Below are 10,651 nucleotides of genomic sequence, written 5' to 3'. Positions count from 1 at the left end.
GATAGTATTTTTGTTTTAGATGATTTTCTAAGAAGTTTGCATGCTTGGAGTGATTTTCACTTGATCTCTTTTGAAAGGAAAATTGTTTTTCTTGTAGTTTCGAGTTTTGAAAAGTGAAAGGGATTTATTGTGAGCATTAATTATTAGTCTCATTGTGATTTCTTATTGAAAAAGACAAAAAGTTTTTCTTTTCATTTCTATGTTGAAAGAAAGATTTGTTTCTTAAAGAATTGCATTCTCGAACTCTTTCCTTTAGCTAGAATATCATTGAAAGAAAAATGAATTGCTTATCATTTTAGGTGCATCTTTTAGCGTTTGGAGTCGAGTCTTCACACCATCAAAGTTTCATTTCCATACCTATTGAATTAAGGAACAAAACATAAAAGCAACGCTTAATTAAAATTGATTTAGTAATCTTTTTTATTTCTAGGGCTCTTATCACCAATATAACTTAGGCTAGTATCTTGGAGTAGGGAGTAATTAACTCTCCAAGATAGTTAAAACAAACAAGTAGATATATCTTGCTTTAGGAAATAAATCCAATTGTAATTGATACATTCTGGGAAGCTTATCTTAAAGGAGCTAATCACGAGATCATGTCCAAACCTTTGAGACAATCAAGTCTGTTTCATTGGGAAAGATAGAAGACCTACGCGTATTATAAATGGTAAACCTCGGATTAACCATTGTTCAGGAGCCTGGGGTCACTTGTTGGTAAACCTCGAATTGATCATGTTGAGGAGCCTTCAAGGGGATTGAGCTTTGTTACTCTGCCCTTGCACGTAGATCGGATCGTAGACTAGTCCCCCAGTTGTATTTGTTGTTGTTGGTAACCTTAGTGTCCATAAACTTAAGATTATTTCCTAAGGTGACAGTGAAGGACGGGTCTCACTGTACCTGGAGCAGACGTCGACTAGACTCACTTGGACTCTCTAGGGGGTTCTCTTCACTCGAGATGGTTTTGTGAAGAAACTTGTGCCGGTCTATTTCATTAAGCAGGTTGTCGGGGTAACTGTTCCAACCGCCCTTTCTGTATTAAATTTCTACTACATTGGATTTCATCACCAACTAGTGTTTTTAGTACGGGAAGTTACTATTTGTGCGTGGTTTGAACTCTTAAATTTTTTAGGTGTGTGATTCAATTGTTTGTTTCTTTAGAGACTTTAGGTGGTTTTATTGAAATTTTCTTTGTTTGCGTGTGAGTAATTAATATTTAATCATGGCTGAATTATCGAGACAATCTCGTAGACTTCAGGGGAAACCTCCTGAATATTCACCAAGCCAGCTTGAAGGGCTACGAGCTCTTGTATCACCTAGTGACAGTATAGTTGGATCACCAGAAGCCGGAGAGTCATCTTTAATTGTTCATCCTGATTATCAAATACAAACAACAAAGTCTATTCAAGTGCCAATTTCATTTTCCGAAGTTACTAGTAGTATTTCTCCTTCCAGTGAATTAGCTAAAGAACCTGAAATTTCTGAGTCTGACACTGAACCTGCGGTTACTCCAACTTCAGGATTTTCTTTTCCAACTTCTAGTAATCCTGGTTCACCTAGGGTAAGCAATATCATTACTCAAAATCTTCCTTCTAGCCTCATTTCTATTGAAGAACTTGTTAATCCAGAAGAAGACGTAATTCTTCCTGAAAACCAACAGATTTTAAATCTTAGGGAGCATGAATCAATATTCTACAGTCCTTTTAGGAGTGATGCTTGGTATGTTTCATTGACAAATTTTTTAGAAAACCCGGGTCTTAGCTTTTCACCACCTCGAATTCCTTTTCATCCTATGCCAAGAGGTTATTATCCTTCATTGGTTATGTCAAGATAGTCATCCATATTTTCCCAAACACCGGAAACATTTTTATCTGGCGGTCCTTTTGTTCCTTCGGGGTACCAGTCACTCTCTAGTACTTTTTCAGGAGCATCTCCTCGATCGATTGAACAAGTTTTATCATCTGGAAGTAATGGAACTCAAGCATTGAATGCAGAACAAATCCTTATGATGTCTGATAGTATTCCAAATCCTCAACCTCAAGGTAGTCAGTTACCGCCTGGGGAGCAACCTCAAGGTAGTCAGTTACCACCTGGGGGGCAACCCCAAGGTAGTCAGGACTGCCTGGGGGGCAACCCCAAGGTAGTCAGTTACCACCTGAAGGGCTTCCTCAAGTTTATCAATCTTTAGGACAATACATACCCCAAGGTCAACCTTAGACTCAGTACATACCCCAAGGTCAACCCCAGTTTCAGTAATTACCTCAAGGTCAACCCCAGTTTCAATACGTGCCTCAGGGTTATCAAACCCAAGGTCAGTACCCAACTCAAGGTTTCCAACCACCTTCTGGTCAACCATTTTTTCAAGGAGCTGGAAATGTACTGCCTAATTATCAGCCCTACATTCAACCAGGTTACGGTCCTCTGTATGCACAACCTTTTGTGGGTCCATACTCCGGAATGAACATGGTGTGGGATTCGTCTCAAACTCAACAGACTTTGCAACCTAACATGCAATTAATTAATCAACCTGGACAACCTTTTGTTTCTAGTGCAACCCAACAACCCCTCCAACCTATTATTCAAACCCCTGCATCTGGTACAGTTCAGTAGCCTGGGCCTAGTTCACCTCGTACTTCGCCCCAAACTACTGCAACTACTGCAACCTCTGTTCAACCTACAACACCTATTTTTGGAGTATCAGCAACTCTGGTTTCTATTACACCTACATCAGTTCAAATTCCTCTAGTCTCTGTGCCTCAGTCAGGACCTACGGTTCAGAATTCGGTCCAGATGCCTGCAGAACAAGCTAGTACGATTGCTACAATTGCCACAAGTCAACCACAATTTACGTATCAACCGTTCCAGGGGCAGTATCAATTCGGTCCTACTGTACAAAACCTAGTTTATCAGTATCAACCGTATCCTGACTATACTTATCAACAACCTCAACAACCCCAGTTTGGTCTAGTTAATCTTGGTTTCCCAGGAGGTTATAACATTCCTAATGCAAATCCGATTCCAGGTTATCCTAGATATCCTCCTCCTGGAACTGGTCTCACTACTCAAGGTTTTCGCGACCCTAACCGTTAGTTACCATTTATTGCAACTTTGGATTTACCTGATTTGTCACGCCTTACGAACAATCTGATTTACTATTTTCTGTATTGGCCGCCAATGCCTAGTAAGTTGCCTAGTGATATCTCGAAATTTGAGGGTAAGTCAGGAGAGGATCTGTCAAATCATGTTATGACTTATCACCTCTGGTGTGCATCTAATTCCATCATTGATGATTCAATTCGATTGTGTCTTTTTCAATGAACTCTTATTGGTCTTGCAGCCAAATGTTACATTGAGTTACCATGTGTTATCAGGAAAACTAGTATCTATTCAGAGCTGCTAGTCCCATTAAGATGTGTAGCTATCTTAGAAACAAACAATTTAAAGTAACTTTTGTTTTCCTTTATAAGAGATAGATGAGAGAGAAGTAGAGAGTACCAACCTCAGTCTTTTGCTTGGCTCCTTACTTGTTTCCTCTCTCCTTTGATAGAGCTTCACCACTCCTTTCTCACTTGTCCCGCTTCAAAGAACACCTGTAGAATCAAAGCAGCAAAATACTATCAAATCATAGAGATCTATAACCATAAACAATGCAGAATCAGATGTACATTAACCATAAAAATGCATACACAAATACAAGATTCAAAAATATACAAGTATATGGAGGAAAACTCAAATAGCTTTATTGATAGAAGTAATAGAAGAGAGGATTACAACCCAACTTTCTGATTCAGCATCATCCTCCTAGCATGAAAGCCCTCTTCACCTCATAAAACGTTGTTGGGTGTGGAGCCTGATTATCTTCTGTATTCAAAGGTTTCAGCCGAATGTATACCCCAAGAAGACTATACACCCCTCCACGCAGGGGGGTGTAGGGGGGACTTGTCCCCCCAGCGGGGGACCGGGGGGGCTAATCCCCCCCAGCAGGGGTTCTGGGGCAGTGCCCCCAAAGCTAAAAAATAGATGTAAAATTTCATTATAAAAGTCTAGTAATTTCTAGTCAATCTGGGTCGTTCATTAGGCGGATGATCTGACGGTAGAAGTTATGTTTAATTTAGGGTTTTTTTCCCTAGAAGGCAACCCCTCACTATATATGAGGGAATTGTATTGCGTCTATGCATATCTGTATTCTGAGTGAGGAAGAGAGAGGAGATTGAGAGCAAAGAGGGTGTTACAATGGATCTGTTGTAGGTTGTATCTCTTCAATTTGGTGGATAATATAAAAGGAAGGACTGGTTGTTACTCCGTGGATGTAGCCCAAACTGGGTGAACCATGTATATCTGTGTCCCTCTTGTTTTATGTGTTTTCTGTGTTTATATTTCTACAATATTTTATGTGTTCCATTTCTCCATAATATATAATTTTCTAACAACTAGTATCAGATCCAAAGGTCTATTTGGTTGATAAACTCGCAGGAGAGAAGGGTTCTTGGTTCGAGTGGGAGCAATGGCAGAAGATGGTAGGTTTAGGATCGAAAAATTCAAGAGCCAAAACTACCAGTTGTGGAAGATGCAGATGGAAGATTATATGTATCAGAGAGATCTGTATCTACCATTGAGTGGAAAGACAAAGAAGCCGACGAGTATGACAGACACAGAACGGGATATTCTGGACAGAAAGGCACTTGGAACAATACGGTTGTGCCTAGCAGAGTCAGTAACGTTTAATATTTCAAAGGAAACGACAACACAGGGTTTAATGTCGGCATTGGCTAAAATGTATGAAAAACCCTCGGCCTCAAATAAGGTATTTCTTATGAAGCGTTTATTTAATATGAAGATGTCAGAAGGTGGATCTATTGTAGATCATTTAAATGATTTTAATACAGTTACAAGTCAGTTAAGTTCTGTAGGAGTAAATTTTGATGATGAAGTTAGGGATCTGTTATTTCTGTGCTCATTGCCAGAAAGTTGGAATGGTTTAGTTATGGACGTTAGTAACTCTGTCTCTGGATCTGGTACTTTAAAGTTTGATGATGTTGTTGGTGCAATCCTTAGCGAGGAAATGCAACGGAAAAGCTCCGATGATACATCAGGTAATGCTTTGACTGCAGAGACTAGGGGAAGGAAAATGGAAAGAGGAAAGAGCCCAGGATATCGTAGTAAGTACGAAAAGGTAGATCCAAGTTCAGATCGAGGATAGTGTGCTGGAAATGTGGGAAGAAAGGACACCTGAAGAAAGACTGCAAGTCTCAGAAGGGAAAAGAAGGAGATGTGCAGCAAGAAACTAATCATGAAGCGAATGTAACAGGTGATGTGTTGCAAGATGCTTTGATTCTTTCATTAGAAAATATTATTGATTCCTGGGTGATAGATTTAGGGGCCTCGTTCCATGCCACACCTGATAAGAAACATTTTCATGATTATGTTCAAGGAGATTTTGGATAGGTTCGATTGGGTGATGATAAACCCTGTAAAATCATTGGAATGGGTACAGTTTTCATAAAACAACAGAATGGAAATCAATGGCTATTGAAGGAGGTAAGGCATGTTCCATATCTGAAGAAAAATCTGATTTCAATAGGGCAGTTGGGAGGTGAAGGTTGGGTAAGTACTTTCACAGATAAAACCCGAAAGGTCACTAAAGGATCCCTGGTAATAGCAAAAGGAGAAAAGGTTGGTACATTGTATTTATGCAATGGTATTTTTAATTCTGTTAATGCTTTAACCTCTATAGGAGAAGATACGGCATTGTGGCATCATAAGCTTGGGCACATGAGTGAGAAGGGGATGCAGATTCTTCACTCAAGAAATTTGTTACCAGGTTTGAAGCATGTTGATTTAAAATTCTGTGAGAATTGTGTTTATGGAAAACAGAAGAGAGTCAGATTCCTTAGAGTTGGGAAAGAAAAGAAGAGCGAAAAATTAGAGCTTGTGCATACAGATGTATGGCGATTTGCTCAGGTATCATCTCTTGGTGGCTCTTGTTATCATGTTACTTTTATTGATGATGCAACCAGAAAAACCTAGATTTATTATATTCGAAATAAATCTGATGTATTTGATACTTTCAAGAAATGGAAAGCTTTGGTTGAAAATGAGACAGGGAAAAGGTTGAAGTGTCTCAGATCAGATAATGGAGGTGAATATTGCAACAAAGAGTTTGATAGGTACTGTTCAGAGAATGGAATTCACAGAGAGAAGACAGTTCCAGGAACACCACAAGAAAATGGTGTGTCAGAAAGGATGAATAGGACAATCATGGAGCATGCAAGGTGCATGAGATTGCATGCAGGATTGCCTTTACAATTTTGGGCAGATGCTGTAGATACTGTTGTTTATCTAATAAACAGAGGGCCTTCAAGTTCCTTGGATGGTGGTATTCTAGAGGAGGCATGGACAGGTAAAAAGGTAAACTACTCATTTTTAAAGACTTTTGGTTGTGAAGCCTTTGTCCACATTAACAAAGAAAATAGAACAAAGCTTGAGGAAAAATCAAAGAAATGTACCTTTATTGGATATGGTGTTAATGATTTTGGCTATCGCTTATATGATTATGAAAATCACAAAATCATTGCAAGCAGAGATGTAATATTCAATGAAAAGGTCTTGTATAAGAATCAGTTGCAGGAAAAGAAACAAGAAAAAGAAAACAAAGAATACATAGTGCTTGACGATATCACAGGAAAAGTGATGGTGCCTGAAAATCATAATGATCAACAGCCAGAACAACAACCACAACAGCAACAAGCACTTCAAACACCTAAAAGTGGTGTTATAATATCTACTAGGATAAGTAGGACCCCTGAACGATGCTCTCCTTCATTATATTATGTATTGCTAACTGATTCTGGTGAACCAAAATGTCATGAAGAAGCAGTGCAGGTAGAAACCAGGAAGAAGTGGGAGCAAGCCATGAAAGAAGAGATGGACTCCTTAGCACATAACCAGACTTGGGACTTAGTCAGGTTTCCTGCAGGTAAAACAACATTGTAGAATAAATGGGTTTACAGGCTGAAGGAAGAAGATGGAGGAAAACAGAGGTACAAAGCTAGACTTGTGGTGAAGGGGTTTGCACAGAAGAAAGGTATTGATTTTGATGAAATATTTTCTCCTGTTGTTAAAATGACTTCAATAAGAACTATTTTAAGTCTAGTAGCAGCCAAAGATTTGCATCTTGAGCAGTTAGATGTAAAGACAACCTTTCTCCATGGGGATTTGGAGGAAGAGACATATATGTAGCAACCACAAGGATATGAGGTAAAAGGGAAGGAGAAACTAGTGTGCAAGTTGAAGAAGAGCTTGTATGGCTTAAAACAGGCTCCAAGGTAGTGGTATCTAAAATTTGACAGGTTTATGTCTAAACAAGGTTATACTAGATGTCACTCTTATCATTGTGTTTATCTCAAAAGGAAAAATGATGGCAGCTATATTATATTGTTATTGTATGTAGATGACATGCTTGTTTCAGGTTCTAACATGCAGGAAATAAATGTGCTCAAAAGGAAATTGGAAAACACATTTGCAATGAAGGATTTGGGTGCTGCAAAACAAATCCTTGGTATGAGAATAACTAGAGATAGGAAGAATCAGAAATTAACATTGTCTTAAAGTGAGTACATAGAAAAGGTGTTGAAAAGGTTTAATATGCATAATGCAAAACTAGTTAGAATACCTTTGGCTAGCCATTTCAAATTAAGTAAGGAGGCGTGTCCCAAGACTCAGGAAGAAATGGCTCATATGTCTAAAGTTCCATATGCATCAGCAGTTGGAAGCTTAATGTATGCAATGGTCTGCACAAGGCCTGATATTGCACATGCAGTGGGAGTTGTAAGTAGGTACATGAACAATCCAGGAAAAGAACATTGGATGGTAGTGAAGTGGATTCTCAGGTATTTGAGAGGTACCACAAATCAAGCATTATGCTTTGGTGGTTCAAAGATTGATCTACAGGGATATGTTGATGCAGATATGGCAGGTGATAGAGATAACAGGAGGAGCACAACAGAGTATGTGTTTATTGTAGGTGGAACAGCTGCCAGTTGGGTTTCAAAAAACCAAAGTGTTGTTGCACTTTCAACAACAGAAGCAGAGTATGTTGCTGCTATAGAGGCTAGTAAGAAATGATTTGGTTACAAAGGTTTCTGGATGAATTGGGTAAGAAGCAGGAGTTGGGCAGGTCATACAATGACAGCCAAAGTGCCATACATCTTGCAAAGAACTCTGCATTTCATTCCAAGACTAAACATATATAGCTCAAGTACCATTTCATACGGTCAGCATTGGAAGATGGACAGTTGAAGCTGGAAAAGATACACACTAGCCATAATCCTGTAGATATGTTAACAAATGTTGTAACTAGGGAGAAACTGAGAATCTGCTCAGTTTCAATTGTTCTTCAAGTATGATGAAGAAGATGAGAAATAGCTAGGTCCAAAGTGGAGTTATTGTCTAGCAAATGAAGCAACGATGGAGTTGCTATAATCAGTCTCCAAGTGGGAGATTGCTGGGTGTGGAGCCTGATTATCTTCTGTATTCAAAGGTTTCAGTTCGATGTATACCCCAGGAAGACTGTGCACCCCTCCACACCAGGGGGGGTGCGGGGGGACTTGTCCCCCCGTGGGGGTACGGGGGGGCTAATTCCCCCGGTTGGGGGGTCCGGGGGCCAGTGTCCCCTAGCGGGGTTTCAGGGGCAGTGCCCCCAAAGCTTAAAATATGTAAAATTGCCTTGTAAAAGTCTAGTAATTTCTAGTCAATCTGGGCCGTTCATTAGGCGGATGATCTGACGGTAGAAGTTATGTTTAATTTAGGGTTTTTTGCCCTAGAAGGAAACCCCTCACTATATATGAGGGAATTGTATTGCGTCTATGAATATCTATATTTTGAGTGAGCAAGAGAGAGGAGATTAAGAGAAAAGAGGGTGTTACAACAGATCTACTGTAGGTTGTATCTCTTCAGTTTGTTGGATAATATAAAAGGAAGGACTGATTGTTTCTCCGTGGACGTAGCCCAAACTGGGTGAACCACGCATATCTGTGTCTCTCTTGTTTTATGTGTTTTCTATGTTTATATTTCTGCAATATTTTATGTGTTCCATTACTCCGTAATATATAATTTTCTAACAAAAGAAAGATCACCCAACACTGCAATGTCTCAAAGAGAAACCAACAACACTTCCTTACAAATTACAAAATTCCAGCCTTCGGATCTCTAGGATGAGGGATCCATATATAGATGTTTGTAGGGGAGTGAGTCAGCTTCTGGGATTTTGATTAGTGTCATTTCACTGATAGTTCTTGGTTCCACTTGGAGATTTCATGATCTCTTACTCATCCCTGGGCGAATTCAGAGAGGCAAGTGTCATATGAGCAGTTTCTAGAAGATTCTTTGAGTTTCCACCTAGAAAATTGCCTCTGCCATTTGTCTGCTCTTGCTCATCACACCCTACAGAAGGGATTTTCAGTATGCATCACACCCTTTGTGTGTAGCAGGTGAGATGCATCACACCCTCAACATGGAGCAGTTTGTATGGTCCAATTTTGACCAGTTCTAAGCAGTTTTGCGGGGAGAACTTCTGTGAAATGATGTAATCAGTTGACCTTGATCCTTTAGGGTATGAAACAACACTTTTGGGGGTTTGAGATCCCTTGGTTTATTGACATATGTGATTGGGGTTGCAGTGCCCAAATATGTCTATAACAGTTGCCCCCTAAAGCATGAGGTTGTAAATATTTTGATGTCGGGTGAAATGCTTTATCATGAGGATCCGAGGTTTTTCGAACTGGAAGGTGACCTGTAATAAGTTACAATACAATACATTATCTTCATAATATTTTCATGATCTAGCTAAGACGGGCATTCCCATGCTCAACTTTATAAATTCATTTTCATGTACATAGGACAGACAACCATCTGTATGGCAGACTGATGATTCTGGTAGAGCCATCATCCCTTAGCTTGGATGATTATCTATGTAGCTATGGTGTACATTTGATGTCTTTATTTTCCTGAATATATCGCAGCCCGGATGGATGAAACTAGATCCGAGGTCTTCAAACTTGTTCAATCTTTGCCCGAAGTACAAGTCGATCCATGTGAAAAGATGTTCTGATGTCGAACATGGAAAGACATCACTTGATTACCAGCCAATGATGTAAGTTGTTAACAGGCACGAGAGGAATCACTGATAATGATAATGACCCTCAAGGTACTACAGTACAATTCACGTGGTGTGAATACATGAGTTGATGTCGAACACCACGCAAAATATTTCGATCGAAGGCCATTGATGTAAACCTGTTGCCGTAAGTGAGAAACTTCCCATTGAGGCATGCAAGCTTCAAAGTACTGAAAGGGTTGTTCCTAAGTCAAATTCTTAGATAATGAGTTGATGTCGACAAGAAGTGACTCGTCGTAGGAGGGCCTTAATGAATCCCACATCTACAACACGAAACGGAGCAAATGATTTTGTGGAGGTGAAAACAATCTGATGATACAAGGTTCAGGGTGGCAGCCATGAAAAATGGAGAGTGAAGGTATTGCAGCAGATGAGGTGTTAACTGGGTTGGTGAATTCTCTGAGCGACTTCTCTTGAACATATCAGTGACACTGGAATGGATTGGTAGCGTTAACCCAAAAATGGATGGTACGGAGGACC

Source organism: Pinus tabuliformis, chromosome 3_2, assembly GCF_031772625.1.
Source record: "Pinus tabuliformis cultivar Carrire ecotype Pingquan chromosome 3_2, CPIR1, whole genome shotgun sequence".
Lineage (NCBI taxonomy): Eukaryota > Viridiplantae > Streptophyta > Pinopsida > Pinales > Pinaceae > Pinus > Pinus tabuliformis.
This window is presented reverse-complemented; position numbering follows the sequence as displayed.